The sequence below is a fragment of the Triticum urartu genome, chromosome 4 (genome assembly GCF_003073215.2).
Source record: "Triticum urartu cultivar G1812 chromosome 4, Tu2.1, whole genome shotgun sequence".
In the NCBI taxonomy this organism is placed as follows: Eukaryota; Viridiplantae; Streptophyta; class Magnoliopsida; order Poales; family Poaceae; genus Triticum; species Triticum urartu.
Window position 1 is genome coordinate 99430761 of NC_053025.1, and position 25908 is coordinate 99456668.

Genomic DNA, 25908 nt, shown 5'->3' on the forward strand with positions numbered 1-25908 from the left:
CCGCCGCCCCGCACCAATCACAGCCCGCCACCTGTTACCGCGCCGCTCCCACCGCCGCCGGCCCGCCAGGCCCGCGCAGGGCCCGCCGAGCCCGTGCCGCCCCCGCGTCGTCCTCCCGCCTCCCCGCCGCCCGTGCTCCGCCCGTGCCGCCGCGGAGCATCCCGCCGCCGCACCGGCCGCGAGCTGCGCGTCGCCCAGCCCCGGCGACGCCCCGTCCAGTGCCACAGCTCGCCACCCCACGACGCCCGCGCTCCGGTGAACCGCACCGCCCCGACGTTCTCCTCCACCGCGCGCCGCCCCGCCAGGTCCCCTCCTCTCCGGCGACTCTCCAGCTCCGGCGACAAACTCCGGCCACCGCGACGCACTCTAGTGAGATCCGCAGCGAACCTCGACGTCTGTGCCCCGCGAACCCTAGATCCCGTTGACTTTCGGAGAGGTTGATTTTTCTCTAAGTCTTTGTCCCTGCTCGTATTTTCATGCACTATTCATCATGCCATAACTTCATGTGTACTGCTCCGTTTTGTGCGTGCTATATATCAAAATGTTCATCAGGATGTGATGTTCATTTTGTTCCATTGTGCCATGCTTGTTTGAGTCCATATTGATGCTCAAATGACTGATGCAAGAGTGCTATAAAATGTTAGGTGCTGATTCTTATCAGAGTATGAGTATTTGTCATTTTTGCTACATTTGTTGTGTGCTGCATATGGACTTGAGCTCTACATGTGTTTTGGGCTATGCCATGCCATCTTTACAGGGGTGTACGACATGTATTTTTGTGATCAATGTGGCAACTAGCACATGCATGCAAAGTAGCTCTCGTGATATTGCTGATTTCAGAGGCTTGGAACTTCACTAAGTCATTTCCCTGTTGTTATTTTTATGCCATGTATTCATGATTCTACAGAGTGATCCATGCTTGTTTTGAGTATCTTCAGTAAGGATAATTTTGACATATAGTTATGCTCTATCCATCCATGCCCCTGTTTGCAATTATGGAGTGCCCTAGAATGACTTAATCTTGCTCTACTTTTGCTATAAAATGTTCCTGGCAGATTGTTTACGTGTTAATCAATTTTGCCAAGGTTGTTGTGGTTGATCCAAGCATGCTATAAACTTGTTCTTGCCATGGGTAGCCTTCTGGTCATGTCTTCTTGTTGTTAGTATGCTTAGTTTGTCATGCAAGGCTTTGTGATGAGTGAATCGAGCTCGCAAAGAGGCCTTCATAATTCTGTTTATGCCATGCCCAGTTTTCTGTCAAGTCTGAATCTGTTAACGAAACTTGCTATGTTTACATGGGTTCCATCATATCTTCTGATCCTTTTTGGCTTATGGTCATTAAGGGACTTTTGTTCTATGCTTTGAGTAGCATGTCATGCATTTGTTTGCTATGTTCTGTTCCTGTAGCTTGTTTTTTGCTTGCTCTAAACATGGCTTCCTGATGTTAATTCCTGACATGTTAATATTTTCACTAAGTCTGTGATGCTGATATCTTTGGCACTTTTGCCATGCTTGTTTGAACCTGCTCTTGTGTGTTTTAGCCATAGCTCAGTGTTCATCTTTTGTCAAGCATCTTGAGTAGATCACTACCATGTGTTTTGTTGCTATGTTAGAGTGCAATAGCTTAGTTTCTTGTTGCATTTTAGATGGCATCGTGCTGTTAATCGCAGATTTGTGCCATTATTGTTTTGCTTGCCATTTGCAAACTGTGCATCCGATTCCGGTGATCTTTATATCGATTTCGACCGAAATCAACTCAACTTTCCAGCGGCACACTTGGTTTTCCAAGTTGATGCTTGTTTAAATCTTTCCTTTCCGAAGCACGCATATGCATTGCATATCACATCCCGCATATCATGCCATGTTTTGCATCATGTTGCTTGCGCATTGCACCATGATTGATTGTTGGTCTTTTGCTTGTGTGCTTGTCTTGGGTAGAGCCGAGAGACGAGTGCGTGATTGAGGAACCCGTTGAGTACGCTTACGAGGATCAAGCTTTCGTCAACTCGGAGAACTTTGCAGACAAGATGACCATATCCTCGAAATCACTTCTATCTATGCTTGCTAGTTGTTCGCTCTATTGCTATGCCGCGATACCCACCACTTGCTTTATCATGCCTCCCATATTGCCATGCCAAGCCTCTAACCCACCTTTTCCTAGCAAACCGTTGTTTAGCTATGTTACCGCTTTGCTCAGCCCCTCTTATAGCATTGCTAGTTGCAGGTGCAGATGGAGTTTGTTCCTTGTTGGAACATGATTAATCTTGGGATATCATTATTATATCGTGTTTACTTTAATGCACCTATATACTTGGTAAAGGGTGGAAGGCTCAGCCTTATGCCTAGTGTTTTATTCCACTCTTTCCGCCCTAGTTTCCGTCATACCGGTGTTATGTTCCTTGATTTTGCGTTCCTTACGCGGTTGGGTTATAATGGGAACCCCTTTACAGTTCACCTTGAATAAAACTCCTCCAGCAAGGCCCAACCTTGGCTTTACCATTTGCCACCTAAGCCTTTTTCCCTTGGGTTCCACGGACTCAAGGGTCATCTTTATTTTAAACCCCCGGACCAGTGCTCCTCTGAGTGTTGGTCCAAACTAGAGCACCGTGCGGGGCCGTCCCTTGGCAACTTGGGTTATGTTGGCTCCTGTACACTTAGCTTATCCGGTGTGCCCTGAGAACGAGATATGTGCAGCTCCTATCGGGATTTGTCGGCACAGCGGGCGGTTTTGCTGGACTTGTTTTACCATTGTCGAAATGTCTTGTAACCGGGATTCCGAGTCTGATCGGGTCTTCCTGGGAGAAGGAATATCCTTCGTTGACCGTGAGAGCTTGTGATGGGCTAAGTTGGGACACCCCTGCAGGGTTTTGAACTTTCGAAAGTCGTGCCTGCGGTTATGGGCAGATGGGAATTTGTTAATATCCGGTTGTAGAAAACTTGACACTTAATCTAATTAAAATGAATCAACTGCGTGTGTAGCCGTGATGGTCTCTTTTCGGCGGAGTCCAGGCAGAGAACACGGTCTCGTGTTATGCTTGAACGTAAATAGTTCCAGGATCACTTCTTGATCATTATAGCTTCTCGACCGAGCTTTGCTTCTCTTCTCGCTCTCATTTGCGTAAGTTAGCCACCATATATGCTAGTGCTTGTTGCAGCTCCACCTCACGACCTTTCCTACCTAAAGCTTAAATAGTCTTGATCGCGAGGGTGTAAGATTGCCGAGTCCCCATGACTCACAGATACTTCCAAAACCAGATGCAGGTGCCGATGATGCCAGTGCAGGGGACGCTACCGAACTCAAGTGGGAGTTCGACGAGGATTCAGGACGTTACTATGTGTCTTTTCCGGACGATCAGTAGAGGAGCCCAGTTGGGGCGATCGGGGATCTAGCTTTTGGGGTTGTGTTTCTTTATGTTGGTTCCGTAGTCGGACCTTGATTGTATTATGGTTGATGTAATGCTATATTTATGCATTGTGTGAAGTGGCGACTGTAAGCCAACTCTTTATCCCTTTCTTATTTAGTACATGGGATGTGTAAAGATTACCCCTCTTGCGACATGCCTACCATGCGGTTATGCCTCTAAGTCGTGCTCCGACACGTGGGAGATATAGCTGCATCGTGGGTGTTACAAGTTGGTATCAGAGCCTTCCCTGACTTAGGAGCCCCCTGCTTGATCGAATCGCTGGCGTTGTTGAGTCTAGAAAGAAAATGTTTTGAGTCTGATAGGATTATATATATTAGAGAGTAGGATTCTTTTTACTCCTCAGTCCCTTCGTCGCTTTGGTGAGGCCTCCTGACGTAGAGTTTTGACTATTCTCTTCTCAAATTTCACTAAAAAAATTTAGGATCACGCGGGTATCTTGGAATCGTTCCAATGGTTTTGTGACGAGAACATTGTTCTTGGTGCCTCCTGACATTTAGGGGTTGTGGCAGTGTTCCGGGGAGTTGAGCTCCAAGGTGTTGTCGTCACAATTTTATCATTGCAGTTCTGGAATACCTGAGTTCGCCGACATCGAAAATCTCCTTTATGCAGTTGTTGGTGAGATAACCTCGATGCCACCCAATACCGGGGCGGGAGTTCGGGAGTATTGCCATAACTCGTATAACGGATGCTTTTTGAAGGTTGAGGTAAATGATTTCTGAAGGTTTCTTGGTTATGTGTTGAAGGATGGATACAGCTGGATGTAGGATTTGCTAGTTTTGGGTGAGATATTATGCTTCCCCTGTATCCCCAACACCTGATTGCATAACCCGAAAGTTTCGGGAGTTTCACAGGTGGGAATTCATGTAGCTCTAGTATTTCTTCCCGCGGATATTTGGTTTGTGATTGGGTAATCCTTACCAATTATTTGTTCATATCCGTACCTTGTTGCTTTATTCATCTATCTCTATCTAAGTGGCTTCTCAACTTATGGAAGTGTGATGATTTACTTTGGAATTCATTCGTTCATTCTTGTTCGAATGTTAAGACTATATGTTGCAATTTCGATCCATTAATTCAGCTTGAATATATGTCTTTCAAGATGCTAACGGATGTCAACCTCTTCAGGATGGCTCCTCCAACGCGTCAGAATCCGGAACCTCCACCACCACCTCCACCTCCGGAGGCATGGCAAGCTGTCATGGCCGCCACCAACGCCAACACTCAGATGCTTTTGCAACTCTTGCAAGAGCGCAACCAAGGAAATCAAGGCCAAGACAACAATCAAGCTCAGTTTTCTACCCTCAATTAGTTCCTCGCAAACCAGCCAAAGTCCTTCAGTAACTGTGTCGAGGCCACAGACGCTGACGATTGGCTCGTGGATATCTGCAAACATTTTGAGTGTAGCAATGTCAGGCATGAGGACTTTGTCAAGTTTGCTTTCGTTCCAACTCAAAGACTAAGATGCTGAGTGGTATCAACAATACAAGGATTCCAGAGGAGGTCGTGTGATTAACTGGGATGATTTTCGCCGAGACTTCAAAGCTGACCACATTCCACAAAGTGTTGCTGAGAGTAAGCGCGAGGAGTTTCGCAATCTCAAGCAAGGCAGCTTGTCTGTTTACCAATACAACATCCTGTTTCAGAGGCTCGCTCGCTTCGCTAAACAAGACGTCCCTGACGAGAAGAGCATGATTTGTCAATTCAGAGGTGGCTTCAGAGAAGATCTGCAACTAGCTCTGAGCCGACCAAGTATGATGATTTCTACAACATGGCACTAAAGAAAGAAGCTGCTCAGCTCAAGTGCGATGCTTCTAAGAAGAGAGTCAGGGACGCAGCTCCGTCTTCTTCTTCAACTCAAGTGGTAGCTAAGCAACAGAAGTTCTGGTTGCCTCCTCCTCCTCCGTTCCGTCAGCCTTATCAGCAGAAGAGTAAAGGTGGCAATGGATCTTCCCACCCACCCAACCCAGGCTATCAGAACAAAGCGCAGTCGCATGCTCCAAGGTCAAGTGCTCCTTATCAGCGGCCGCTCTCAGAGGTTACTTGCAACAAGTGTCAGCAGAAAGGGCACTATGCGAACAAATTCTTCAACCAAAGGTGCCTTCCGCCTCCTCCTCCTCCTGTGAGATCTGCCATCAATGCAGTGGTCAAGCATAATCCCAAGCATGCCAAGGTCAACATGTTGAACGCAGCTCAGGCAGAGGACTCTTCAGAAGTGATCACGGGTAACTTCCCAGTTAACTCTACTCCTGCAAAGGTCCTTTTTGATACTGGTGCATCACATTTTTTCATGTCAAGATCATGTGTTTCAAAGCATGACTTCGTTTCAGAAATGTTGGGTAAACCCACGGGAGTGGTTTCTCCGGCCAAGTCTATGAGGGCTACCACGATGATCCTGAATGTTTCTATCGAGATGGATGACTATAGATTTCTGTCTTCTCCAATGGTCCTTGGTGACTCGAATATTGATCTAATTCTCGGCATGGACTGGCTTGCTAAGCACAAGGCTCAACTTGATTGTGATGCCAGGCAGATTCAATTGACACACTCGTCTGAGGATGTGATCATCTATGCAGCTCGTGACGAAACCATTCGACTGTTTTCTCTCAATGAGAAGGGCGAGTTGGATGCCATCTCTCAGATTCCAGTGGTTTGTGAATATCCAGACGTTTTTCCAGAAGGGCTTCCAGGAATGCCTCCTCACCGACCAGTTGAATTCGTCAGCGATCTTGAGCCTGGCACGGAACCTATTTGCAAACGTCCTTACAAGCTTGGACCAAAGGAATTGAAGGAATTAAAGAAACAACTCAATGAACAAGAGCGTGTGGGTCTAATCCGACCGAGTTCTTCTCCATGGGGTTGTGGTGTTCTTTTTGTCAAGAAGAAGGATGGCACGGACCGACTTTGTGTCGACTACCGCCCATTGAACAAGAAGACAATTAAGAACAAGTATCCACTTCCCAACATCAATGAGCTTTTCGAGCAACTCAAAGGTGCCCAAGTATTCTCCAAGCTTGACCTCCGTATGGGCTATCATCAGATTCGCATTCGTGAACAAGATATCCCCAAGACAACATTCAGAACAAGCTATGGTTCTTATGAATATACTGTCATGTCTTTCGGCCTTGTCAATGCTCCTCCAATGTTCTCTCGCATGATGAACTTCACCTTCAACCCTTACACAAATGATTTCGTCTTGGTGTATCTCGATGATATTTTGGTCTTTTCCAAGAACAAGGAGGATCATGCCAAGCATTTGAGATTGGTACTCGACAAACTTAGAGAACATCAATTCTATGTGAAGTTTTCAAAGTGTGAGTTTTGGCTCGATGAGGTTCTCTACCTTGGCCATATCATCTCAGCTAAGGGCATAGCAGTTAATCCAGAGAAGGTGTCTGCAATTGTGAATTAGGAACCGCCTCAGAATGTCAAGCAGCTCCGCAGCTTTCTTGGGCTTGCAAGCTATTGTCGAAGATTCGTTGAGAATTTCTCTAAGATTGCAAAGCCTCTTTCCAACCTCCTCCAGAAGCATGTGAAGTATGTCTGGACGCCTGAATGTGACATCGCTTTCAACACCCTCAAAGAGAAGTTAGTCACAGCTCCAGTTTTGACTCCTCCTGATGAATCCAAACCATTCGAAGTTTTCTGTGATGCTTCCCTGCAAGGTCTATGTGTTGTGTTAATGCAAGAGAAGAAAGTTGTGGCTTATACCTCTCGCCAGTTGAAGCCCAACGAAAAGAACTACCCCACTCACGACCTAGAGTTGGCGGCAGTTGTCCATGCTCTGTTAACATGGAGACATCTCTTGTTGGGAAGGAAAGTGGACATCTTCATTGATCATAAGAGCCTCAAGTACATCTTCACTCAACCCAACCTCAACCTCAGGCAGACTCGTTGGGTCGAAATAATTCAAGAGTATAATCCGAGTATTGAATATTCTCTAGGCAAGGCCAATGTCATTGCAGACGCTTTGAGCTGGAAGGCTAACTGCAACAGCTTAATTATCAAGCCCTTCCAACCGGACCTTTGTGAAGCTTTCCGCAAACTTAATCTCCAAGTTGTTCCTCAAGGATTTCTTGCCAACCTCCAAGTCTCTCCTACTTTGGAAGATCAGATTCATGAGGCACATCTTCTTGATGCCATGGTAAAGAAGGTGAAAAATGGGATTGCCAAGAGCCAACCCAAGTACAAGTGCTATCGCCTTGATGACAAAGGTACTCTTTTCTTCGAGGATCGAATTGTGGTTCCTAAAGGCAACCTAAGGAAAGTCATTATGAACGAGGCTCACAATTCACTCATATCTATTCATCCTAGAAGTACAAAGATGTACCATGACCTCAAGCAGTCGTATCGGTGGACTCGAATGAAGTGAGAAATTGCTCAATTCGTGAATGAATGTGATGTTTGCAGAAGGGTGAAAGCAGAACACCAATGGCCAGCTGGTCTCCTCCAACCTCTTGCCATTCTAGAATGGAAGTTTGACCATATTGAGATGGACTTTGTAACTGGTTTTCCCAAGTCCAAACGTGGAAATGATGCTATCTTTGTTGTCATCGACAAGCTTACTAAAGTGGCTCATTTTCTTCCTATCAAAGAATCTATCACAACAACTCGGTTGGCAGAGCTATACACCTCTAGGATTGTCTCCTTGCACAGAATTCCGCAGGTGATATCTTCAGATCGTGGAAGCATCTTTACTTCTAAGTTATGGGACTCCTTCTAGAAGGCCATGGGCACCAACATTCGGTTCAGCACAACCTTCCATCCTCAAACTAGTGGACAAGTCGAGCGAGTCAATCAAATTCTTGAAGATATGCTCAGGGCTTGTGTCCTTTCCTTTGGTATGAAGTGGGAAGATTGTCTTCCATATGCCGAGTTCTCCTACAAAAAAAGCTTCCAAGCAAGCTCTGGCAAGGCCCCATTCAAGATTCTCTATGGCAGAAAGTGTCGTACTCCTCTTAATTGGTCAAAGACTGGTGAACGCCAACTTCTTGGCAATGACTTAATCACAGAAGCTGAAGAAATGTGCAAAGTCATCCGTAAAAATCTCAAAGCCGCGCAATCGCGCCAGAAGAGTTACTATGATAGCAAGCATCGTGACTTGGCTTTCGAGATCGGAGACCATGTCTACCTCCGCGTCTCTCCAATGAAAGGTACTCGCCGCTTCGGTATCAAAGGGAAGCTTGCTCCTAGATACGTGGGTCCTTTCAAGATCATTGGCAAAAGAGGCGATCTCGCCTATCAACTTGAGCTTCCATCCAACTTCGCAAATGTGCACGACGTGTTTCACATGTCTCAGCATCGCAAGTGCTTCAAGACGCCTGAGTGCACCATCAACTTCGAAGAGATTGATATCCAAGAAGACATGTCTTATCATGAGCATCCCGTTGCTATTCTGGAAGAAACTGAGCGCAAGACTCGCAACAAGTTAATCAAATTCTTGAAAGTGAAATGGTCACACCATTCCGACCGAGAAGCCACCTGGGAACGCGAGGACCACCTCCGTTCCGAATATCCGGAGTTCTTTCAGTCCTAGATCTCGGGACGATATCGTTTCGTAGTGGTGGAGTGTTGTAACGCCCCAGATGTAACTTACCATAGTTGTAGTCCGACTCTTGCCATTTCCGGCTTTAAGTTATGAGATTCGTGGTTGGGTTCTTGTCTTTGTTTTGCATTTTTCTCATGTCATGCATTTCATATCATGTCATCATGTGCATCTCATTTGCATACGTGTTCGTCTCATGCATCCGAGCATTTTCCCCGTTGTCCGTTTTGCAATCCGACACTCCTATGTCCTCCGGCGCCCCCTTTTGTCTCTTTTCGTGAGCGGGTGTTAAACTTTATCGGAATGGACCGAGATTTGCCAAGCGGCCTTGGTATATCACCGGTAGACCGCCTGTCAAGTTCCGTACCATTTGGAGTCCGTTTGATACTCCAATAGTTAACCGGGGAACCGTAAAGGCCTCGTGTGTGTTGCAGCCCAACACCCCTCCAAAGTGGCCCAATAACCCATCCAAACCCCCTCCATCCTCTCAGTCATTCGATCATGATCGCGTGGCCAAAAACCGCTCTCCATTTGGACACTCCCACCTCCTTCTAGGTATAAATATGTGCACCCCTCTCCAAATTCGGGCGAAACCCTAGCTCTCCCTCTCCCCGCCACCGCCGGACACGTCCATTCCAGCTGGACAGATCGCGCCACCGCCCCGCACCAATCACAGCCCGCCACCTGTCACCGCGCCGCTCCCACCGCCACCGGCCCGCCAAGCCCGCGTGGAGCCCGCCAAGCCCGCGCCGCCCCTGCGTCGTCCTTCAGCCTCCCCGCCGCCCGTGCTCCGCCCGCGCCGCCGCGGAGCTTCCCGCCGCCGCTCCGTCCGCGAGCCGCGCGCCGCCCAGCCCGGACGACGCCTCGTCCGGCGCCGCCGCTCACCGCCCCACGGCGCCCGCGCTCCAGTGAACCACGCCGCCCCGACGTTCTCCTCCACCGTGCGCCGCCCCGCCGGATCCCCTCCTCTCCAGCGACTCTCCAGCTCCGGCGACGAACTCCGGCCACCGCGACGCACTCCTGTGAGATCCGCAGTGAACCTCGACGTCCGTGCCCCGTGAACCCTAGATCCTGTTGACTTTCAGAGAGGTTGATTTTTCTCTAAGTCTTTGTCCCTGCTCATATTTTGATGCACTATTCATCATGCCACAACTTCATGTGTACTGCTCCGTTTTGTGTGTGCTATATATCAAAATGTTCATCAGGATGTGCTCTTCATTTTGTTCCATTGTGCCATGCTTGTTTGAGTCCATCTTGATGCTCAAATGACCGATGAAAGAGTGCTATAAAATGTTAGGTGCTGATTCTTATCAGAGTATGAGTATTTGTCATCTTTGCTACATTTGTTGTGTGCTGCATATGGACCTGAGCTCTACATGTGTTTTGGGCTATGCCATGTCATCTTTACGGGGGTGTATGCCATGTATTTTTGTGATCAATGTGGCGACTAGCACATGCATGCAAAGTAGCTCTCGTGATATTGCTGATATCAGAGACTTAGAACTTCACTAAGTCATTTCCCTGCTGTTATTTTTATGCCATGTATTCATGATGCTACATAGTGATCCATGCTTGTTTTGAGTATCTTCAGTAAGGATGATTTGACATATGGTTATGCTCTATCCATCCATGCCCCTGTTTGCAATTATGGAGTGCCCTAGCATGACTTAATCTTGCTCTACTTTTGCTATAAAATGTTCCTGGCAGATTGTTTACGTGTTAATCAATTTTGCCAAGGTTGTTGTGGTTGATCCAAGCATGCTATAAACTTGTTCTTGCCATGGGTAGCCTTATGGTCATGTCTTTTTCTGGTAGTATGCTTAGTTTGTCATGCAAGGCTTTGTGATGAGTGAATCAAGCTCGCAAAGAGGCCTTCATAATTCTGTTTATGCCATGCCCAGTTTTCTGCCAAGTCTGAATCTATTAATGAAACTTCCTATGTTTACATGAGTGCCATTATATCTTCTGATCCTTTTTGGCTTATGGTCAGTAAGGGACTTTTGTTCTATACTTTGAGTAGATCCATGCCATGCCTTTGTTTTCTATGTTCTGTTCATGTAGCTTATTGTTTGCTTGCTCTAAACATGGCTTCCTGATGTTAATTCCTGACATGTTAATATTTTCACGAAGTCTGTGATGCTGATATATTTCGCACTTTTGCCATGATTGTTTGAACCTGCTCTTGTGTGTTTTAGCCGTAGCTCAGTGTTCATCTTTTGTCAAGCATCTTGAGTAGATCACTGCCATGTGTTTTGTTGCTATGTTAGAGTGCAATAGCTTAGTTTCTTGTTGCATTTTAGATGGCATCGTGTTGTTAATCGCAGATTTGTGCCATTATTGTTTTGCTTGCCATTTGCAAACCGTGCATCCGATTCCGGTGATCATTATATCAATTTCGACTGAAATAAACTCATCTTTCCAGCGGCACACTTGGTTTGCCAAGTTGATGCATGTTTCAGTCTTTCCTTTCCAAATCACGCATATGCATTGCATATCACATCCCGCATATCATGCCATGTTTTGCATCATGTTGCTTGCGCATTGCACCGTGATGGATTGTTGGTCTTTTGCTTGTCTGCTTGTCTTGGGTAGAGCCGGGAGACGAGTGCGTGATCGAGAAACCCATTGAGTACGCTTACGAGTTTCAAGCTTTCATCAACTTGGAGAACTTTGCAGGTAAGATGACCATACCCTTGAAATCACTTCTATCTTTGCTTGCTAGTTGTTCGCTCTATTGCTATGCCGCGATACCCACCACTTGCTTTATCATGCCTCCCATATTACCATGCCAAGCCTCTAACCCATCTTTTCCTAGCAAACCGTTGTTTGGCTATGTTATCGCTTTGCTCAGCCCTCTTATAGCATTGCTAGTTGCAAGTGAAGATGGAGTTTGTTTCTTGTTGGAACATGATTATTGTTGGGATATCAGTATCATATCCTGTTTACTTTAATGCGCCTATATACTTGGTAAAGGGTGGAAGGCTCGGCTTATGCCTAGTGTTTTGTTCCACTCTTGCCACCCTAGTTTCCGTCATACCGGTGTTATGTTCCTTGATTTTGCATTCCTTATGCGGTTGGGTTATAATGGGAACCCATTTATAGTTTGCCTTGAATAAAACTCCTCCAGCAAGGCCCAACCTTGGTTTTACCATTTGCCACCTAAGCCTTTTCCCTTGGGTTCCGCAGACTCAAGGGTCATCTTTATTTTAAACCCCCGGACCAGTGCTCCTCTGAGTGTTGGTCCAAACTAGAGCACCGTGCGGGGCCTTCCCTTGGAAACTTGGGTTACGTTGGCTCCTGTAGGCTTAGCTTGTCCAGTGTGCCCTGAGAACACGATATGTGCAGCTCCTATCGGGATTTGTCGGCACAGCGGGCGGTTTTGCTGGACTTGTTTTACCATTGTCGAAATGTCTTGTAACCGGGATTCCGAGTCTGATCGGGTCTTCCTGGGAGAAGGAATATCCTTCGTTGACCATGAGAGCTTGTGATGGGCTAAGTTGGGACACCCCTGCAGGGTTTTGAACTTTCGAAAGTCGTGCCCGCGGTTATGGGCAGATGGGAATTTGTTAATATCCGGTTGTAGAAAACTTGACACTTAATCTAATTACAATGAATCAACCGCGTGTGTAGCCGTGATGGTATCTTTTTGGCGGAGTCCGGGAAGAGAACACGGTCTCGTGTTATGCTTGAACGTAAGTAGTTTCAGGATCACTTCTTGATCATTATAGCTTCTCGACCGAGCTTTGCTTCTCTTCTCGCTCTCATTTGCGTAAGTTAGCCACCATATATGCTAGTGCTTGCTGCAACTCCACCTCACTACCTTTCCTACCTTAAGCTTAAATAGTCTTGATCGCAAGGGTGTGAGATTGCTGAGTCCCCGTGACTCACAGATACTTCCAAAACCAGATGTAGGTGCCGATGATGCCAGTGCAGGGGACGCTACCGAACTCAAGTGGGAGTTCGACGAGGATTCAGGATGTTACTATGTGTCTTTTTCGGACAATCAGTAGAGGAGCCCGGTTGGGGCGATCGGGGATCTAGCTTTTGGGGTTGTCTTTCTTTATGTTGGTTCCGTAGTTGGACCTTGATTGTATTCTGGATGATGTAATGCTATATTTATGTATTGTGTGAAGTGGCGATTATAAGCCAACTCTTTATCCCTTTCTTATTTAGTACATGGGATGTGTAAAGATTACCCCTCTTGCGACATGCCTACCATGCGGTTATGGCTCTAAGTCGTGGGTGTTACATCTTGCTTCTTTTGTTGTACCTCCTAATGATCCTTTAGAACAATATCTGCTAGACCATGAAAATATTTGCATATGCACGAAAGAAATGAAATAGATAGAATCTTGTTCAAACAAGAACCTCTGCTTAAGCACAATTTGCCTATCGAAACTCTAGGAGGTCCTCCTCCACCTAAAGGTGGTCCCATGTTTGAATTAAAATAGTTATCTGACACTTTGAAATATCCTTATCTCGATGAGTAAAAGATGTATCCTGTTATTATTAGTGCTAACCTTTCAGAACATGAAGAAGAAAGATTATTGGAAGTTCTAAGGAAGCACCGAGCTGCTATTGGATATACTCTTGATGATCTTAAGGGCATTAGTCCCACTCTATGTCGGCACAAGATTGATATGGAACCTGATGCTAAACCCGTTGTTGATCACCAATGTCGGTTAAATCCTAAGATGGAAAAAGTGGTAATAACGGAAATATTAAAACTTCTGGAAGCAGGTATAATCTATCCTATAGCTGATAGTAGATGGGTAAGTCCTGTCCATTGTGTCCCTAAGAAAGGAGGTATTACTATTGTTCCTAACGATAAGAATGAACTTATTCCACAAAGAATTGTTACAGGTTATAGAATGGTAATTGATTTTAGAAAATTAAATAAAGCAACTAGAAAAGATCATTACCGCTCCGCCTTTTATTGATCAAATGCTAGAAAGATTATCTAAGCACACAAATTTTTTCTTCCATGATGGATATTCTGGTTTTTCACAAATACATGTTTCTCAACCTGATCAAGAAAAGACCACTTTTACTTGTCGTTTTGGAACTTATGCTTATAGACGTATGCCTTTTGGTTTATGTAATGCACCCGCTACCTTTCAAAGATGTATGACTGCTATATTCTCTAACTTTTGTGAAAAGATTGTTAAGGTTTTCATGGATGACTTTTCTGTTTATGGGAAGTCTTTTGATGATTTGTTAAGCAATCTTGATCGAGTTTTGCAGAGATGAGAGCAAACAAATCTTGTCTTGAAATGGGAGAAGTTCCACTTTATGGTTAGAAAAGGTATTGTTTTGGGCCATAAAATTTCTGAAAGAGGTATTGAGGTGGACAAAGCTATGGTTGATGCAATTGAGAAAATGCCATGTCCTAAATATATCAAAGGTATTCGTAGTTTCCTTTGGTCATGTTGGTTTCTATAGGATATTTATCAAAGACTTTTCTAAAATTCCTAGGCCTCTTTTAAATCTTTTGCAAAAGTATATTCCTTTTGTTTTTTATGATGATTGTTTAGAAGCCTTCGAAACACTCAAGAAAGCCTTAATTTCTGCAGCTATTGTTCAACCACCTGATTGGAACTTGCCTTTTGAAATTATGTGTGATGCTAATGATTATGTTGTTGGTGGTGTTCTAGGACAAAGAGTTGATAAGAAACTGAATGTTATTCACTACGCAAGTAAAACTCTACACAGTGCACAAAGAAATTATGCTACTACTGGAAAATAATTTCTAGCAGTGGTGTTTGCTTGTGATAAATTTAGATCCTACATTGTAGATTCAAAAGTAATTGTTCACACTGATCATGCTACAATAAAGTATCTTATGGAAAAGAAAGATGTCAAACCTAGGCTTATTCGATGGGTTCTCTTGCTACAAGAATTTGATTTGCATATCACTGCTAGAAAAGGAGCGGAGAACTCCGTAGCTAATAACATGTCTTGGTTGGAGAATATTCTTGATGACCCACTACCTATTGATGATAATTTTCCTGATGAGCAATTAGCTGCAATAAATGTTTCTAATAGTACACCTTGGTATGTTGACTATGCTAATTATATTGTTGCTAAATACATACCCCCTAGCTTTACATACCAACAAAAGAGAAAAATCTTCTATGATTTAAGACATTAATTTTGGGATAACCCACATCTTTATAAAGAAGGAATAGATGGTATTATTAGACGTCGTGTACCTGAGCATGAACAGGAACAAATCCTACGTAAATTTCACTCTGAAGCTTATGGAGGACATCATGCAGGAGACAGAACTGCTCACAAGGTATTGCAATCTGGGTTTTATTGGCCTACTCTCTTCAAGGATGCTCGCAAGTTCGTCTTGTCTTGTGATGAATATCAAAGAATAGGTAATGTCGTGTCAGGACCCCGATTCCAAGTCACATCGATCTAGCTGGTAACACCTCATATCACTTTACGGCCTCACGCACAGTATTCCCACGGGTGTCGCCTTACCATGCCCCGGGACCGTTTGCGCCTTTTGGCTCACGTATATGATAGTGTCGCTAGCATCCATATGACAGAGAACCCGGGCCGACATGGCTAGTCGTGAACCAAAAGCGGCACTAACCCATGGGGACAGGCATACATGAATCAACTTCGAGCATGTCGGTCAGCAGCGTGTGAATCCGGGCTGTAGCATTGGGCTAACAGGACTCCGGTAACTCGAGCTGTAGCAGGCTAGGCAGGACTCCGGATGTCACCGCGTGACATTTCCCCGAAGGGACAGACACAGGAACAAAGTGAAACACATGCCGGCCAGTCAAGTGTCCTGAGCAGTAGTGCTGGGCTAGCAGGACTCCGGTGAACCAGGCTGTAGCGGACTACTATGGCTCATGGAAGCACAAGACTACATTTCCCCATAAGAGAGGCTACCAAGGATAAACCACTAGGTTGTCGGATCCCACACATACCAAGCATTTCAATCATACACACAATATGCTCGATATGTGCAAATACAACATGGCATCACAACATAACTCTATGACTCAAAGTATTTATTCATTAGGCTCTGAGGAGCGAGATATTACAAACATGGGTCTCATGACCCAACGTACAGAGCATACAAGCAACAAGCACATGCGGAAGCTTAACTTGTCTGAGTACAGACAACTACAAATGAAGAAGGCTCGGAAGCCTGACTATCTACAAGACCCTCCCAAGGGTACAAGATCATAGCTGAGGTAACAAGCTAAACGTCGAAGTCCACGCGGAACTACTAGCGAGACTGGAGTCTCTCTGCAAAACATAAATTAAGCAAACGTGAGTACAAATGTACCCAGCAAGACTTACATTAGAACTAACTACATATGCATCGGTATCAACAAAGGGGGTGGTGGAGTTTAACTACAGCAAGCCAGCTTTGACTCAGTGGCTAACCTGAACTACGACTGCAAGTAACTCTTTTGAGGTGGCGCACACGAGTCCACAAATTCACCATACCAATACACCACTATGGATCCGCTCCTGTCTCCCTGCGAGAACGCCATCCATAGCACTCATGCTTATCTTGCGAGTTTTAGAGTATCCACTTCCACTTGTCTATGAACTATGCAAGGGGTCCAAGTTTCCATATCCGAGGAATCCGGCTATTCGAATAGATAATGATAACCCTGCAGGGGTGTACTTCTTCACACACGCTCTCACCACTTATCGCCCTGTACACGTCATGTACCTCGGCAACCTTCAAGCGGAAGCCGGGCGAGGGAGTCGGCCATGACCTAACTAACCAACAAGTCTCTAGTCCAGGTTTATCGCCTATTCGGGTTCCATCCGCAAGGAGATCCGGCCGGGGTGTCGCTCACGGCCCCAAACGATTTGTGCAGGGTTCCCAAGCCCACCATCCGGGTGCCACTTGGCACACCGTGCCACTGTGCCTAGTCTATCCCAAGCCCACCTGTACCGGGTGCCACTTGGTAGACTACTAACACTACCTACAAACACCAGAAACTAGTTGCAACTCCTGGACAGAGATCGACTTGATTAATAAGTCGAGAGGGGCCGAGTTACCGGAACCGAATGTGTGGTAGTAACTGTTCATGGATCACAAACACAGAACTCAGTTCCTGAGGATGGCTGCAATGAGACAACCCACCATGTACTCCTACATGGCCTCTCACCGCTACCTTTACCAAATCGTGTTCACACACTTAGCTCTCAACAGTAGGACATGTTCACCACATTCCAATTCATCCCCGATGAATCAGACCTGACTCAACTCTAAGCAGTAGCAGGCATGACAAACAAACATGAATGAGTAGGCACATCAGGGCTCAAACAACTCCTACTCATGCTAGTGGGTTTCATCTATTTACTGTGGCAATGACAGGTCATGCAGAGGAAAGGGTTCAGCTACCGCAGCATGTAACAGTTGTAATGTTGTTGTCCTAATGAAGTAAAAGAGAGCAGGAGCGAGAGAGTAGGATTGTATCGGAATGAACAAGGGGGTTTTGCTTGCCTGGCACTTCTGAAGATAGTATAGCTCTTCATCGATGTCATCGATCACGTCGTCGGAAACAACGTCTACTGAGAGGGGGCAATTACCGGCAAACAAGGAAGAATACAATCAATGCAATGCAACAATATGATGCATGATCATGACATGGCAATATGTTGTGATTTGGGCTAATGCAACAGAAAGTCATTTTAATTGAAGTGGAATTCAAAACTATATCAAATTCCAACTCCAAACCTATTATGAAATTTGCCCTAATCATGTTTCATCCTAAACAGTGAGGTTAACTTGCTCAAACATGCATGAAAATGGTACAGATGGATTCCTTGAATTTTTCTGATAATTTTTCATATATAAATTATTTCATTTGGAGTTACGATTGATTTTATATGAATTTTTTAAGTTTGCAACATTTTCTGGAATTTCCTATATAAAAGTAAATCCAGAAAATACTTATTGCGTCAGCATAGCGTCACTGTGACGTCACCAGGTCAACGGGGTCGGTCCATGTCAAACCTGACCAATGGGGCCCACTGGTCAGTGACTCAGGGCCAGTTAGTGTCGCTGACAGGTGGCCCCGGTCAACTGCCACGTCAGCCAGTCAACCCTGACGCGTGGGTCCGCTAGTTTTGTTAATTAGTCTAGCTTAAAATTAAACAGCGGCTTAATTGGGCAGCAGGGCCCGCTATCATTGTCTAGAGGGTGGGGTTAATTATTGGGGTTAGCTGCTAATGACAGCCACGTCAGCTGTCGGCGTTTAGCCGCTGGCGACCAAATCCGCGGCGAAGGAAGTCGGGATTTCGCTGCAGGGCCCTTTTTGGCGCGCGGGGAGCATCTACGTGAAGCTGGGGGGCTGCCGCGTCGAGTGGTGGTGTTGTTTGAGCTCGGGGTGGTCGGAAAAGACGCCGGTGACAACGTTGGCGGCTGCCGGAGCTCGGGCGAGCTCGGGGTCGTCGCTAGGAGGCACGGAAGGAGGTGCGGAGCGGTGCTGCGGGCCCCTGGGGACACGGCGAGTGCGGTGAAGCGCTCGGTTGTGAGCTTGCGCGGCTGTGGCCACGGCTACGCCATGGCCGGCGGCGAGATGCCTCGGTCATGGTTGGGGATCGGGCTAGAGAATGCGCGGAAGTGAGGAAATAGGGGGAGAAAGAAGGAGGAGCTCACGGCGGATCCGTAGGGATGGTTAGCGGCCTCGAGGATGCTCGGGAGGCGGCGAATCAACGACGACGATCTTCGGTGGCCGACGAGGAAAACGGCGGCAGTGGCGGTGTTACGGTGCGTCCGGGGCCTCGTGGTTCGTCGAGGAGGTCGGGGACGTCGAGACGGAGCTCGTAGACATGGCGAGGGGTCGAGGGGGAGGCGGTGGCTGCGTCTATGGCAGCAGCGAGCTCGCGGGCGTCTCGGCCATGGTGGAGGGGGCGAGAGGGAGACGAGGGGGAGAGTGGCGGGGCGGTCGGAGAGATCCAGACGGCTCTCGCGGGTCTGTCCGCGGCGCCACGCAAGCTAGCAGGCAGGAGGTGGCACGGGCGCATGTGTGCGCACGGCGAGTAGACGCTCGGCGTCCTCCTGGCGCGGTGGAGACGACGACTGGCAGCACCAGTCAGCTGGGCCAGTGCAGATGAGCCACCAGGTAATTGGCCCAGGTTAGTCTCTCTCTCTCTCTCTTTTATTTTTGTTTTCTATTTTATTTCTCTGTTTTGAATTAGTAAAAATACTAATTCATTTTGTAAAATCCTGAAAATAATTGTGGCATATGTTTGGATTATTTCCAACAACCTTAAAATACTTTCAAGATTATTTGGACATTTAAAATTATTTATAGGATTTAAATGTCCAAATGCAAATACTTATGATTTAATTCAAAAATCCTAAAATGACCTAGAAAGGTGTGCACCATTTTTGTTAGAGGTTCTAGACCAATTCAAAAATGATGAACTTTTCTAAAGAGCATTCTGGTTTCTTGAAAATGTTTTTAAGTTGAAACTATTTGATTTAGTTTTGGTGCTAGGGTTGGTCATCCCCATTTCAACTTTAATGAAATTTAGACATGATGACATGATGATCATGCAAGGACAAGCAAAGGCTAAGCTAGGGCTGTGACATGTCGGTAAGCATCAAGAAATGCCTATAATTATTCACTTGATGTTGAACCTTTTGATGTTTGGGGATTTGATTACATGGGACCTTTTCCTTCCTCTAATGGGTATACACATATTTTGGTTGCTGTTGATTATGTTACTAAGTGGATAGAAGCTATTCCAACTAGTAGTGTTGATTACAACACCTCTATTCAAATGCTTAAGGAAGTTATTTTCCCAAGGATTGGAGTCCCTAGATATTTAATGACTGATGGTGGTTCACACTTTATTCATGGTGCTTTCCATAAAATGCTTGCCAAGTATGATGTTAACCATAGAATTGCATCACCCTATCATCCTAAGTCTAGTGGTCAAGTTGAACTTAGCAATAGAGAGATAAAATTAATTTTACAAAAGACTGTCAATAGGTACCGGAAGAATTGTTCTAAGAAATTAGATGATGCACTTTGGGCTTATAGAACAGCATGTTAAAATCCTATGGGTATGTCTCCTTATAAAATGGTTTATGGAAAAGCTTCTCATTTGCCTCTTGAGTTAGAACATAAAGCTTATTGGGCAATTAAAGAACTCAACTATGATTTCAAACTTGCTGGTGAGAAGAGGTTATTTGATATTAGCTCATTAGATGAATGGAGAACCCAAGCTTATGAAAATGCCAAGTACTTTAAAAAAGTTAAAAGATGGCATGATAAAAGAATCCAAAAGCGTGAGTTCAAGGTTGGAGAATATGTTCTTTTGTACAACTCCTGTTTTAGATTATTTTTAGGAAAACTCCTCTCCAAATGGGAAGGACCCTATGTTATCGAGGAGGTTTATCGATCTAGAGCTATCAAAATAAATAATGCCGAAGGTACTAACCCGAAGGTCGTTAATAGGCAACGAATAAAACGTTATATCTCAGGTACGCCCATTAATGTTGAAAGAAATATTATCCAAACTATAACACTGGAAGAACACATGAAATAAACCTTCCAGAACACTCCAAAATCATGAAGAAAAGGAGGTATGTGATAGGGTAAGTAAAAAGACTTCGAAAAATCAGCAAAAATATTTTCTGTCCGTTTTGGAATATAAAAAAATTTAGGAAAATAAGAAACAACCAGGAAGGCATCCCTGGTGGGAACAAGACACCAGCCAGGGGCGCCCAGGTGGGTTGTGCCCACCTTGGGTACCTTCCCGACTCTGTTTTTCTTCCGTTTGCTTGTTTCCCAAGAAAAAATTATATACCTCCCGAACCTATTTACCATCGTATTGTGGAGAATTCTCCAGTTTTCTTTTCTCGTTGTTTTCCTGGCAAATCTAAAATTATGTCGTCTGAAAATTCCGAGGAGGAGTGTCCAGTTTCTTATCAGCATTTAGATAAAAATAACCTCAAGGACACCTATCCCTATATATGGTTCTCCGATGAAGAAGATGAATACGAACCAGCCCCTCCTCGTTTTAAGAACGAAAGCATGGAGGCGTTATGTAGGAGGATAATAAAGCTCGAGATGGAGAATGATGACTTGAGGATAGATAACTTTATCCTCTGGTGTAAGTTGGAGGAAAAGAAGAACAAACCCTCTACATCATCACCACCACCTTCTTCTTCATCACCAAAAGAAATTTGAGTATCGGGTATGGGAACTCCCCTTGGCTTGGGCCAAGCTTGGGGGAGGTGCCCCATTATCGTGTCACCTCCACTATCTTTTGCCTTTATTTACCTTAGTTCGATCCATAGTTATCTTTTGCTTTAGATGAATAAAAGTTTAGTTCGATCCTTTCTTTTCGAGAGTTTGCTTAGTGATCTATCTTTGTAATTGTATGCGAGATATATAATAAAGTTTACTTGGAGTTTTGTTTTCTTTACTTTCATGTTCAACAAAAAAATAAAGGAAATAAATGAAAAAGATCATATGCTAATCTTATAGTAAGTAATGACACCACATAAGGAAAAGTATAAGTAGAAATTTTTATTGGACATTGACAAACATAGCATTGGTCAATGATGCAATTCATGAAAGAATTAATAAGGGAAGAGAAGATTCACATGCAAATGCACTATCTTGGAAATATTTTGTGATTGTGAGCCCCCATCAAAATATTATATGCCAAAATTGTTGACGTTGGACAAGGAAGAAAACGTAATGATTTATGTTTGTTCATATTCACATAGAAGTTATATTGTCATAGATCCTTCAACATGTGGTGCTTGCCCCCCATCTTTGCTAGCCAAAAATTCCGCACCAAGTAGAGATACTACTTCTGCATCCAAAAACCCTTGAAACCAAATATTATTTTCAAGAGTCCACCATACCTACCTAAGGATTGAGTAAGATCCTTAAAGTGTTAGATCATTTAGTGTAAGAGAAAATTGAGCAGCGTACGAACTTGTGATGGCAAAGAATAAAAGTGACAGACTGCATAATAAAGGTTGCTATCATAAGGGGCAATATAACGTGACATTCTTTTGCACTAAGGAATTGAGAATACAAACAAAAAGTGCATGGCAACCTCTGCTTCCCTCCGCGAAGGGCCTATCTTTTACTTTTATGTATTTACTTTCATGCAAGAGTCAAAGTTTTTCTCTCTATTATTTTTTATTTTTCTCTTTTGGCAAGCGCTACTGCGGGATGCTGCTAATGCGACACTACGATCAGAGACCCTTTCACGAAACTGTGTGCGATGCATTAATCACAAACGGGGATGTAAAAAACCATCAAAAAAGGTTCAAAACGTTTGCAATGGAGGATGCATCAAACACGGTTCAGATTTTAGTTGCGTGTGTGAACCAGGGCATACAATTCAGTCCAATGAACCATTTGCGATGAGGCGGAACAAAAGAAATGGGCAGCCTGATGAAGGCGTGTGGGATGTACAGCATACGGTTCACTCGGATGAACTGCTTGTGATTAGGCAACACAAAAGAAATGGTCAGCCAGATCAAGGTGTGTGCGATGTACAACATACAGTTCACTCGGATGAACTATTTGTGATTAGGCAACACAAAAGAAATGGTCAGCCATATTAAGGTGTGTGCGATGTATGACATGCGGTTCACCCGGATGAACTGTTTGCATTGAGACAAGAGACAGAAACAATTCAATATAACAAATATCATAAATATTGCAAGGTTCAAATTCAAAGATTACAACGCCCAAATGCAAATGTTGCAAACCGCGTAATTTCTGAAAAGGGATCAGCCGCTGACAAGTCAAGTATGGGTTTGACATAATAAATTCCAATTGCTTTTCCATATGCTCTTCCAATACGAAGTTTGGCATTTTTGGAGGCACTTCCATTCCGCAGTACCATCTGCCTCTGATAATCATACCATTGATCTTTCCTAATTAAATGCATGTTCAACCTCAGTACCCTCATCACCTTTGCTCTCACAAGAAATAACATGGCTAGTGTAATCTCCGGTGGGGTCCCTCGGTAGGAGTTCAAAGTAATATTTGAGAGATGTAGATCCAGGAATTCGATGTGATTGTCATTATCAACATCTTCCACCAGGCCTAATATGCACTGCAAAAAAAGATAACGTGTTAGTGCCTACATGCAGTTTTGAACACTGCTACACGCCCATTTGGTTTGCAGGATTTGTAAAGTGCACCAACGTTCCATCTTCAATTTGTCATGATTAACATGTGCATTAATTTGATTACAATCTAGAAACATGTAGCCTTCTTCACAAGAGGTTGGATTGGATGAAAAATTCCCTAAGAAAACTAGTACAGATGAATCCAAAGGAGAAATGCTTATGGACGACTGTAACCATATGAATGAAGCAACCAATATGGGGTGGGGTGTATGTCCTAAAATCCTCCAAAATTCCTTCAGAAATCATAGTACATAGTCATTGTAAAATTGGGAAAAGGTGCAAAAAATTGAACTCCCTTATGGTTAACATTTAACAGGAAAGGAACATCACCTCGATATACAGCTTCTTCAGGCACAGAAAGCATCTCAGGCAACTGAAAACTTGGTCCAGGTTGGGGACGACAGATTCTAGTGCCAAGACCTTCACTATGCCCAGAGTTGGGTGAAGCTTCACTGGATGACAGACGAACATACATCTTCAAAACTAGATATAACATTGATATCAAGAAGGAGAGGTATATAAGGCGACTGTTGTACCTGAAAGTTGTAGTATTTGACAGACGAGTAGCCCACCACTTTCAATGCCGGCGCAGAAATGACATTGATTCTTGTTGGACCTTGTTGATCAACTACAAGTAATCTCTCAAGTGAAGGTGTGTCCTGGATGACCATATTGTGGTCCACCTTTTGTCATCTCTCGTTGCAGCACCAGCAACACACATAAATAGTGCGGAGAGTCTTGGAGATGATGTGCAAGGTGCTCGACCAATTCATCGCCTGAAGACGAAGGAACTCGAGTGCAGTATAGCCGTGGAGCAGGTGCTCCATGTCATCCTTTGGGATGCGGACGACAACGAGCTCGAGGTGCTTTAGTCGTGGTAGAAAAAGAGCAGGTGTGTCATTAAGGGGGGATGGCAGTTCATGAACTTGGCGAGGCGCAGCGTGGGCGCGAAGAGGAGCACGAACATTGGCGGCAAGCTCATATGCCCATCATTATAACTTAGCTTCTCGAGCTGATCTATGGCGCGGGATCGGAACCACTCGTCAAGCTTGGCTCACTCCTTGCCATTGGAATGGAACTTGCCCGCGATAAGGCCTTTGATTGGGCCATGGTGACTGCCGAGGATCTGGGGGAATGCATTCAAGCTTTGGCGATAGCCATGGCAGAGCTTGTGGGCATGGAGGAGGTTGGCAGGGGTGCGGAGCCATAGGGTGCGCCACCGCCAGGAAACAGCGATTGTCCTCGCCCGATTTCTGATTGGGAGGAGGGATATCATGACTATCACATATCATCGGGGAGGTTGTTGATGAAGTCTAGGTCTGCTGGAGTCGCTTGCGGTTCTTTCTCGACCCGCCTCCGCTTGTTGGCAGCCTCGTTCTCCACCTCGTCGGCGGGAAAGGGAACCTCCATCTCCATATTCACGTCGTGCTCCGGTGCTTCAGCAGCCCCGGTGTCGCCACTCCCTTCGATGGGGCACTTCGGCGGCATCCTCGTACACTGACGGCTTTGAGGACTCAGAGCGGCATCGAGGATTCGGGCGGAGAGAGAGGAATTGTGTGTGTGGCGAGGATGGGGGTGCAGCCGCTCAGCGGCGCCATTAATATAGACCAGTGGGAGCGAGGTGGGTGGTGGTCCAAGGCTGTCTCGCTTCCCGGTGAGAACGACTACTTAATCTCTAGTATGAATGAAATCTATGCTTAATTACTGAATTTTAGTTGCAAAAAATAGATGGTGATATTGATTTTTAGCCGCATATTTTGACAAATCGCAGTGTCTCTTGGCTTAGCGCCGAAGTCTGACTTTAATTTGCATACTGTAATTTGAACCATTTGCGTTGAAGAGATGCACAGATCCTGCGTTGAACAACGTGTACGCTTCCTGGTGAGCCTGTGCAGCGGACTACGCTTGCACGCCTCCCGTCCAGTCAAGCAGTTGTCCACACGACACCTCCTATAGCCATTAAAACCAAGACATGTGGTGTCACGTGAATGGTTAACCGAACGCACACGGTTTGAATTATACAAATGTTTGAGATATTAAAGTGGAAGCTATTTTTTTCAAAATGCTTTTGTTTGTTGTCATTATTCGAGTGCGCCTTCTCTCAAAATGGACACGAAAAATACCACAACATGTCGGGTGCCCTTCCATGATAGCATGTGAACTTTCATGAATTTCAGACAAGTTTTGGATTTACTAGAATTTAAAAACCATGCATCTCAATGTTTTGCTGGCAATCAACGGTGTCCTGGTGTTTGAAATTCATTCCTATTTCTTGCATGGGACCTAAGGATGCACCCAAGGACACATATTTGATTTTTCAACCAACTTATATGCACTAGAGCATGCACATGTAGTTTAAATTTGAATTATGCACATAAATGCATTGAAAACTCAGTTAATGCATAAAAATGTCCAAACGAACCACGAAAAATCACAAAAATTCACACAACACTCCTGTTGTTCTATGTTGACACGAGAAAAAAAACTTGAAAGCAATAAGAGGCAATGCATATTGTTTCGTCCCCAAAGGTGGGACGTTCCCTACCGAAAACCATCATGCTTGTTGTGAGAAGCTCCGGTTTGTGAGAAGCATACACCCAAACCTGCCCCAAAGGGGACAAAATTTGTACCATGGCATGTTGATGCCGCTCCATGATAGCATGTCAAGTTTCATGAATTTCAGACGAGTTTTGGATTTACTAGAATTTAAAAACCAGGCATCTCAATGTTTTGTCGGCAATCAACGGTGCCCTGGTGTTTGAAATTCATTTCCA